Genomic DNA, 6,605 nt, shown 5'->3' on the forward strand with positions numbered 1-6,605 from the left:
AATAAATAAAACACTGATTGGCCAGTGGCAAGGCAGGAAGTATAGGCAGGACTAACAGAGAGGAGAACTGAGAGAACAGGAAGGTGGGAGGAGTCACTGCCAGCCGCTGCCATGACAAGCAGCATGTGAAGACCCAGGTAAGCCACAAGCCACATGGCAAGGTATCGATTTATAGAAATGGATTAATTTAAGATGTGAGAACTGGATAGCTAGAAGCCTGAGCCATTAGGCCAAACAGTTTAAATAATATAAGCGTCTGCATGTTTATTTTATAAGTGGGCTGTCAGACTGCCGGGACTTGGTGGGAGCTGGAGAGAAGCTCTCCAGCTACACTCATGTGCCTTGCTTTCTTGTAAATCAGCCACCAGTTCTCTTACAGTGCATCTCTTTGAGGTAGGAGCATTGGTATAGCAAAGTTTCCGCTATTGATAAAGTACTATTGTTTCAGTGCCTTATCTATACACAGGCTTTACTTAGGAACATATGTGCTGCTGTTATGGTGCATGCAACCTCAGAGTTATAGGAAAATTGTCAACTCTGCTGTGATTGGTATGAAGTTTTTTCACTGTAGAAATCCACTGGTCTTTGTGAATGTGCCCCTGTTGGGTGTTTTTGTCACTTCTGTGTGTGTTCTCCAAGATGACACTCACTCTGCTGCTTTAGTGTCTTGGTGCAGTGATACAATAATCTCATGTGCTCTTATTTCTCATAGATCAATCACCATTTCTGTTCCAGTACATCTCTGTGAGGTGTATTAATGTAACTAATTCCTGCAGCCTTCTAAACACTACCATTTTCAGTGTATTCCTAAAATCCAGGTTTACCTAACAATGTACATGCTGCTGGTCTGGTACAAGCAACTGCAGTGTTGTGGTAATCAAACCATCCACTTCATTGTAGAGAGGACATAGTTTTCTCTGCTGTAGAATTAGGATGGTTTTTATAAATATGCCACTGGGAGGTGTTTTAGTTCCTTGTGTATTTGTTTTCCAAAGCTGTGATTGTGTACTGCAAAAGTTACACATTCTTGTAAATCAATCATGACTTTTCTTACAGCACTTCTCTGTGAATTGCATATGTATAACAAATTTCTTGCTATTGTAAAAGCATTGAATTTGTCACTCTGTCATTAGCAAGCCTGTCTTTCCTAGGAAATTATATGCTTCTATTCTGATACAAACAACTACAGAATTACAGCATTAAACCAGTCTGTGTTGTTGTTAAGAGATTTCAATTTTGCTGCTGTAATAGTACATTGATTTGGCAAATACACTGTGATGGCTCTTCTCAGTTGTTAACTTGACAACATCTGGAATTAACTTCAGTCCAAAAATGGATGGCACACCTGGGAAGGATCATTTGCCTAACCTGAAATAGGTAGATCCACTTCTAAACCAGATCTTTGAGGCAGGAAGACACACCTTTCATCTTGACCACACCTTCTGATGGAAGTCTGTATATGGACATGGAAGAAGGAAGCTTCTGCTCATTGCCTGCTGGCTCTTGTGGCCTTGCTAGTGCTCCTTCACTTGCATTATAGCTGACTTCTTCAGGAATCCTGAATCTCCTGAAGACCAGCTGAGACCTCCAGCTTGTGGACTGAGCAACTACAGGAGTTTTGGACGTTCTGTTTACAGGCAGCCATTGTTGGATTAGTTGGTCACAGCCTGTAAGTCATTCTAATAAATCCTCCTTCTGGACATATAGGGAAAATCATTTCTGGTTTTGTTACTCTACAGCAGAGAACCCTAACTCAGACACATTGTGTTGTGACCTAGTCACTTGTTCCTGTGAGTGCAAAGATGGTAATGCATACTGCTTCCATTACATATATTTTTGTTGAGGTCTTATCTTCTACTCTTGTGCCAGTATCCATGTGAGATGCTACAGTCACAATCTCATGTGCTTTGCTTTCTTATAAAACAATCAGCAGGACTGTGGTGGAACAAGCCTTTAATCCCAGGACTTGGGAATCAGATACAGGTGGATCTCTGTGAGTTCAAGGCCAGCCTGGTCTACAGAGTGAGTTCCAGGACAAGCTCCAAAGGTACACAGAAAGCCTTTCTCCTAAAACCAAAAATAAATAAAAATATAAAAAATAAGTCAATGAGCATTTCTCCTACAGTGCTTCTGTATGAGGTGCTTTAGTGTACAGAACAATTAGTTTTGTAAAAGCACTATAGTATTCACTGTGTTCTTAACAAAGGTCATCTACCTAGGAAGCTACAAGCTGATGTTGTGATTCAAGCCTCTTTAGTTTGTAAGCTGGTATCATGTCCAGGCGTAGCTGGCCAACACAACAAACTCAATGGTAGTTTCATAGTTTGTTTGTTTCATTTTGCTTTGTTTGGGCATATTGGTTTTGGATTATTGCCTTTTTTTTCCTTGAGTATTTTTTTCCATTTTTATGGGTTCATGTGTGTGTTTCTTGTTTCCTAGTTCTGTTTGCTTGCTACTTTTTAAAGAGAGGAAGAAAGAAAATAAAGTTGGGTAAGTAGGGAAGTGGAGAAAATCTAGGAGGAATTGGGGGAGGAGAAATTATGATCCAAATATATTACATGAAAATATTTCAGAACTGGTCCCCGGGTCCTCAGCCTGGAATCACCTCTTGAGAAGGACGCTAGAGTTCAGGGCATCCAGCAGGTCCAATAGGCAGGGCACTTAAGGGGTTAATTCCCCTGGGGCTGGACTCTGTCTTCCTGTTTTCCTCAGACTCCACAACCAGTCCCTGGAACCTTGAAAGTCAGGAGCTCTGGGATGGAGCCTGAGACGGTGCTGTGGGGCCCAGATCTGCAGGGTCCTGAAGAAAGCCGGAACAATGCTCACAGAGGTACTGAAAGTGGGAATGAAGAGGAGAGATCACAGCAGCAAAGTTCTGGGGAGGAGACCATCTTGGGAGATCCAGCTCAGAGTCCAGAATCCATGGACCCACCAGAGATGCCCCTGGAAAGCCCCTCCCAGGATGCCTCAGCCCCTCAGGATTTCCCAGCCCCACAGGGTTCTTCCATCCCTTAGACCACCAGACCCCTATAGACCCATCAAACTCTGACATAGTCCCTTCCCATCTAAGTGGACCAAGGCCTGTGAGACCAATTGGCGATGGGGAACCCTCACCACCGGGAACAGCACCCCAGTAGTCACTGCCAGTGAACCAAGCCTGTGGGAGCTGGTGCAGGGCAGCCCTTCTGGGCCTGAGAAGCCATACATCTGCAAAGAGTGCGGCAAGAGCTTTAGTCAGTGGTCCAAACTGCTAAGTTGCCAGCGCCTCCACAAAGGTGAGCCAACCAATACATGCTCCGAGTGTGGCAAGAGCTTCACTCAGAGCTTGCACCTGGTGCAACACCATAGCACTGTACATGGCTAAGAAGCCCTACAAGTGCCCCGACTGTGGCACATGCTTCAGCTGGAGCTTCAATATGGTACAGAACCAGTGCATGCACAGGGGCGAGAAGCCCTGCAAGCACATGGAGTGTGAGAAAGTCTACGGACAAAGCACCAACCTCATCAAACACCAGCAGTCTGACGCTGGTGAAAAGCCCTTCAAGTGTGGTGAGCTCCGGCTTGCTTTCTACCACAGCTGGGACCTCATCTAGCACCAGGCCACATACACAGGCGAAAAGCCCTGCAAATGCCCCAATTGTGGCAAGCGCTTTGGTCAGAACCACAACCTGGTCAAAGCACCAGAAGATCCACGTGGTGGAGAAGCTATATCGCCGCACCAAGTGCGGCAAGAACTTCATCTGGAGCTCAGAGCTGACACAAACACCAGCGCACTCACACTGGGGAGAAGCTCTGTGAGAGCTTGGAGTGTGGCAAGAGCTTTGGCCACAGCTCCATGCTCATCAAGCACCATTAGACACTCCTATGAGAAGAGGCCTTCAAGTGCCCCATCTGTGGCAAGACCTCATGCTGAGTGCCACGCTGCTGTGCCATCAGTGCACACACAAAGGTGAGCAGCCCTACAAGTGCCCTGAGTGCGGCAAGAGTTTCAGAGTCAACTCAGACCTCATTAACCACCAAAGCATCCACCATGAGGACTGGCCTTATATCTGCACCACTGCAGCAAAAGCTTCATCATGAACTCCATGCTCATCTGCCATTAGCAGATCCACACTGGTGAGAAGCCTTATGAATGCTCTGACTGTGGCAAGTGCTTCTTGCACTTCATCCATTACTGCCGCACGCACAAGGGTCAGAAGCCAGACAAATGTCCCCACTGCTGCAAGAGCTTCAGCCAGAGCTCCATCCTAATCACGCATGTCTGCACACATAAGGTCAAGAACCTCTTCGAGTGCTGGGACTGATGAAAAGCCTTTCTAGAGGCTCAGGAATTGGAGCAGCATCGGGAGATCCATGAGAGAGGCAAGACATCTGCCTGGAGAGCTCAGAGTGACAGCTGGCTATGGCTTGAGAACTTTCCCTGCGGACCCTGCCATCAGGAGCCAGACCCCACAAGTGTCTGGTCTGTGGAAAAGGCTTCAATGATGAGGGCATCTTCATCAGCACCAGCGGCTTCATATTGAAGAAAACCCCTACAAATATGCAGACAGTCTCATAGCACACCCTACCCCAAGCCTCTGCAGTTCTGCTCCCCCAGGTTCCCATTAGGAAGCAGTTCACACCCAGGTGTTTTAGAGGGCAGAGCTGACCCCCGAGGAGAGTACTTGAAATTGCCAGAGGATCCAGAGGGCTCCAAGTGCTAGGTATTTTCCCACTAGGGAGAAAGCTTCCTCAGCAGGGCCCTGTTCCTGCACCCTCAGCTCATCCAAGGTAGTGAAAAGTCCTTTATCTTTCCCAAGTATAGGATTGGCCTTGGGGAAGAGGCAGAGCCCAGTCCCTTCCTAAGTGGAAAGCCCTTTAAATGGTTGGAATGCAAAAGAGCCAGAAACCAGTGGGAGGTCATGAAAGGATGAGAAATGCTCTCCTACCATGCCCATCTCCTTCTCAGACACCACAGGCTAGACATTTCATTATTCCAGCCAAACAAGCTCACATGAGCTCTGTGACAGAGCAGAGACAGTTGTCCTATAAAGTGATTGAAGAAAAACGTTGGTGAGAAACATCTGTAACAAAGACCCTTAAAGATGGGAAGGACTCTCTCTTGTATTTGGGTTGCAAAGGGAGTATCCTTAACCCAGTGCTGGCAGTAATGACATATTGTCCAATGTAGGAGGACTAAGACACCAAGTGATATGATCCTTAGGAGTCCTGTGCCCAGAAGAGTGACCTGGATCCCCACAAAGCTGTGGAAGAGAACTCTAGTTCCATTACCTAAAAGTTTAAAAGGTAGAGTTACATCATCCTTTATCAATCCTGTCTCCAAGTAGATGACCCTCAAAATTTAAAGGACCAAAATCAGGAATAGTGGGAAGAAATGCCTGTCTTCCTGGGGAGAGGGAAAAGGCAGGCCTTATACAATCAGAGAGAGCCTTGCTAGACTCCCAAGTACTAGCTGGGGGGAGCACCATGGAGACAGGGAGGAGCCTGTCTGTATATTGAAAGAAATGTTGGTAAACAGGATATCCCTTTAAAATGGAGTAGATAATCTCTTAAGTATGAGCTGATTTGTCCCCTTCTAAACTGGTAGCAGAAACTGGAGAGATAACCTTTGTAAAACTAGGAGCAGATTCCCTCAGACCCAGGTCTGAAAGTCTGTCATCAGAAGACTACTGGGGGAGGCAGTCAGTGTAACATGGCTGGCTGTAAACTATTGAGAACTAAGATGTAGCATATGTAGCAGGATTTTCACATGTCCTGGAGACAAGTGAGGGCTATGGTCTTGACTTCAGTTCTAAATGGACCATGTGGATTGGTGGTGGACCGTAACTGGCTCAGGACAAGGTCCACCAGAATTTAGTCTGGAAGGCAGAATGGAGCCAATCCCATACTCTATACTGGGCCAGAGCCCTCAGAAGTGCCCCTGGGGAAGAGCCCAGCAACCATGGACAAAGGAGAGGGTGGAGCTGATCTGCCCATAAGGGGAAACTTAGAACTGCTATTGAATATGGAGGTCAAATAGGAACTCATAAAGGAATGGGTATGAATCATGAATCAAGGAGAGGACTCGAAACCATCATGACCCCCCAGTCTGAAGTGAGTGGCTCCCAGAATCCTTCATCCCCACAGAGGAAACCCTGCTCACTTGATATCTCCCTATGGAGTGAAGGGAAGTCCTAATTTTGAGTATTGTGTGTCAGTAACAGTTCTGTGTACCAGTGTATCACTGAATAGTTGAAGAGAATATAGGGAGTCAGATTTTTCAAAAAAAAAAATTTCAATAAGAAATTCACAATTACTGCAATTAAAAAAAGAAGAATAAAAAGGCAGGTAGAGAAAGATGGGTGAATAAGGAAGGAATTTGGGGTAAAACGCCAAATATGATTAAAGCGTATTGTTAAAAGTATATAAGTGATGCTGGTTACCATGCAGAAAAGTCATGACACACGAGCCATGACAAAACCCACTTTCAGGGTTCTATTAGGAGAAAGGGGGGTCAGAAGAACCAGGCCTGCAGAGAACAGAGAGAGGGAAAGAGAGATAGAGACAGTGGGGACAGAAGAGAATGGCAGGGAGGGGCGGTCTGTGTCCAGCTTTTTAAAGGATTC

At 46.0% G+C, this 6,605-nt stretch overlaps 1 pseudogene; it reads left to right on the forward strand.

Annotated features, from left to right (window-relative positions):
* The first annotated feature begins 2,757 nt into the window (after positions 1-2,757).
* Positions 2,758-4,913, forward strand: LOC114689019 (annotated as a pseudogene).
* The last annotated feature ends 1,692 nt before the right edge of the window (positions 4,914-6,605 follow it).

Source organism: Peromyscus leucopus, chromosome 1, assembly GCF_004664715.2.
Source record: "Peromyscus leucopus breed LL Stock chromosome 1, UCI_PerLeu_2.1, whole genome shotgun sequence".
Classification (NCBI taxonomy): domain Eukaryota; kingdom Metazoa; phylum Chordata; class Mammalia; order Rodentia; family Cricetidae; genus Peromyscus; species Peromyscus leucopus.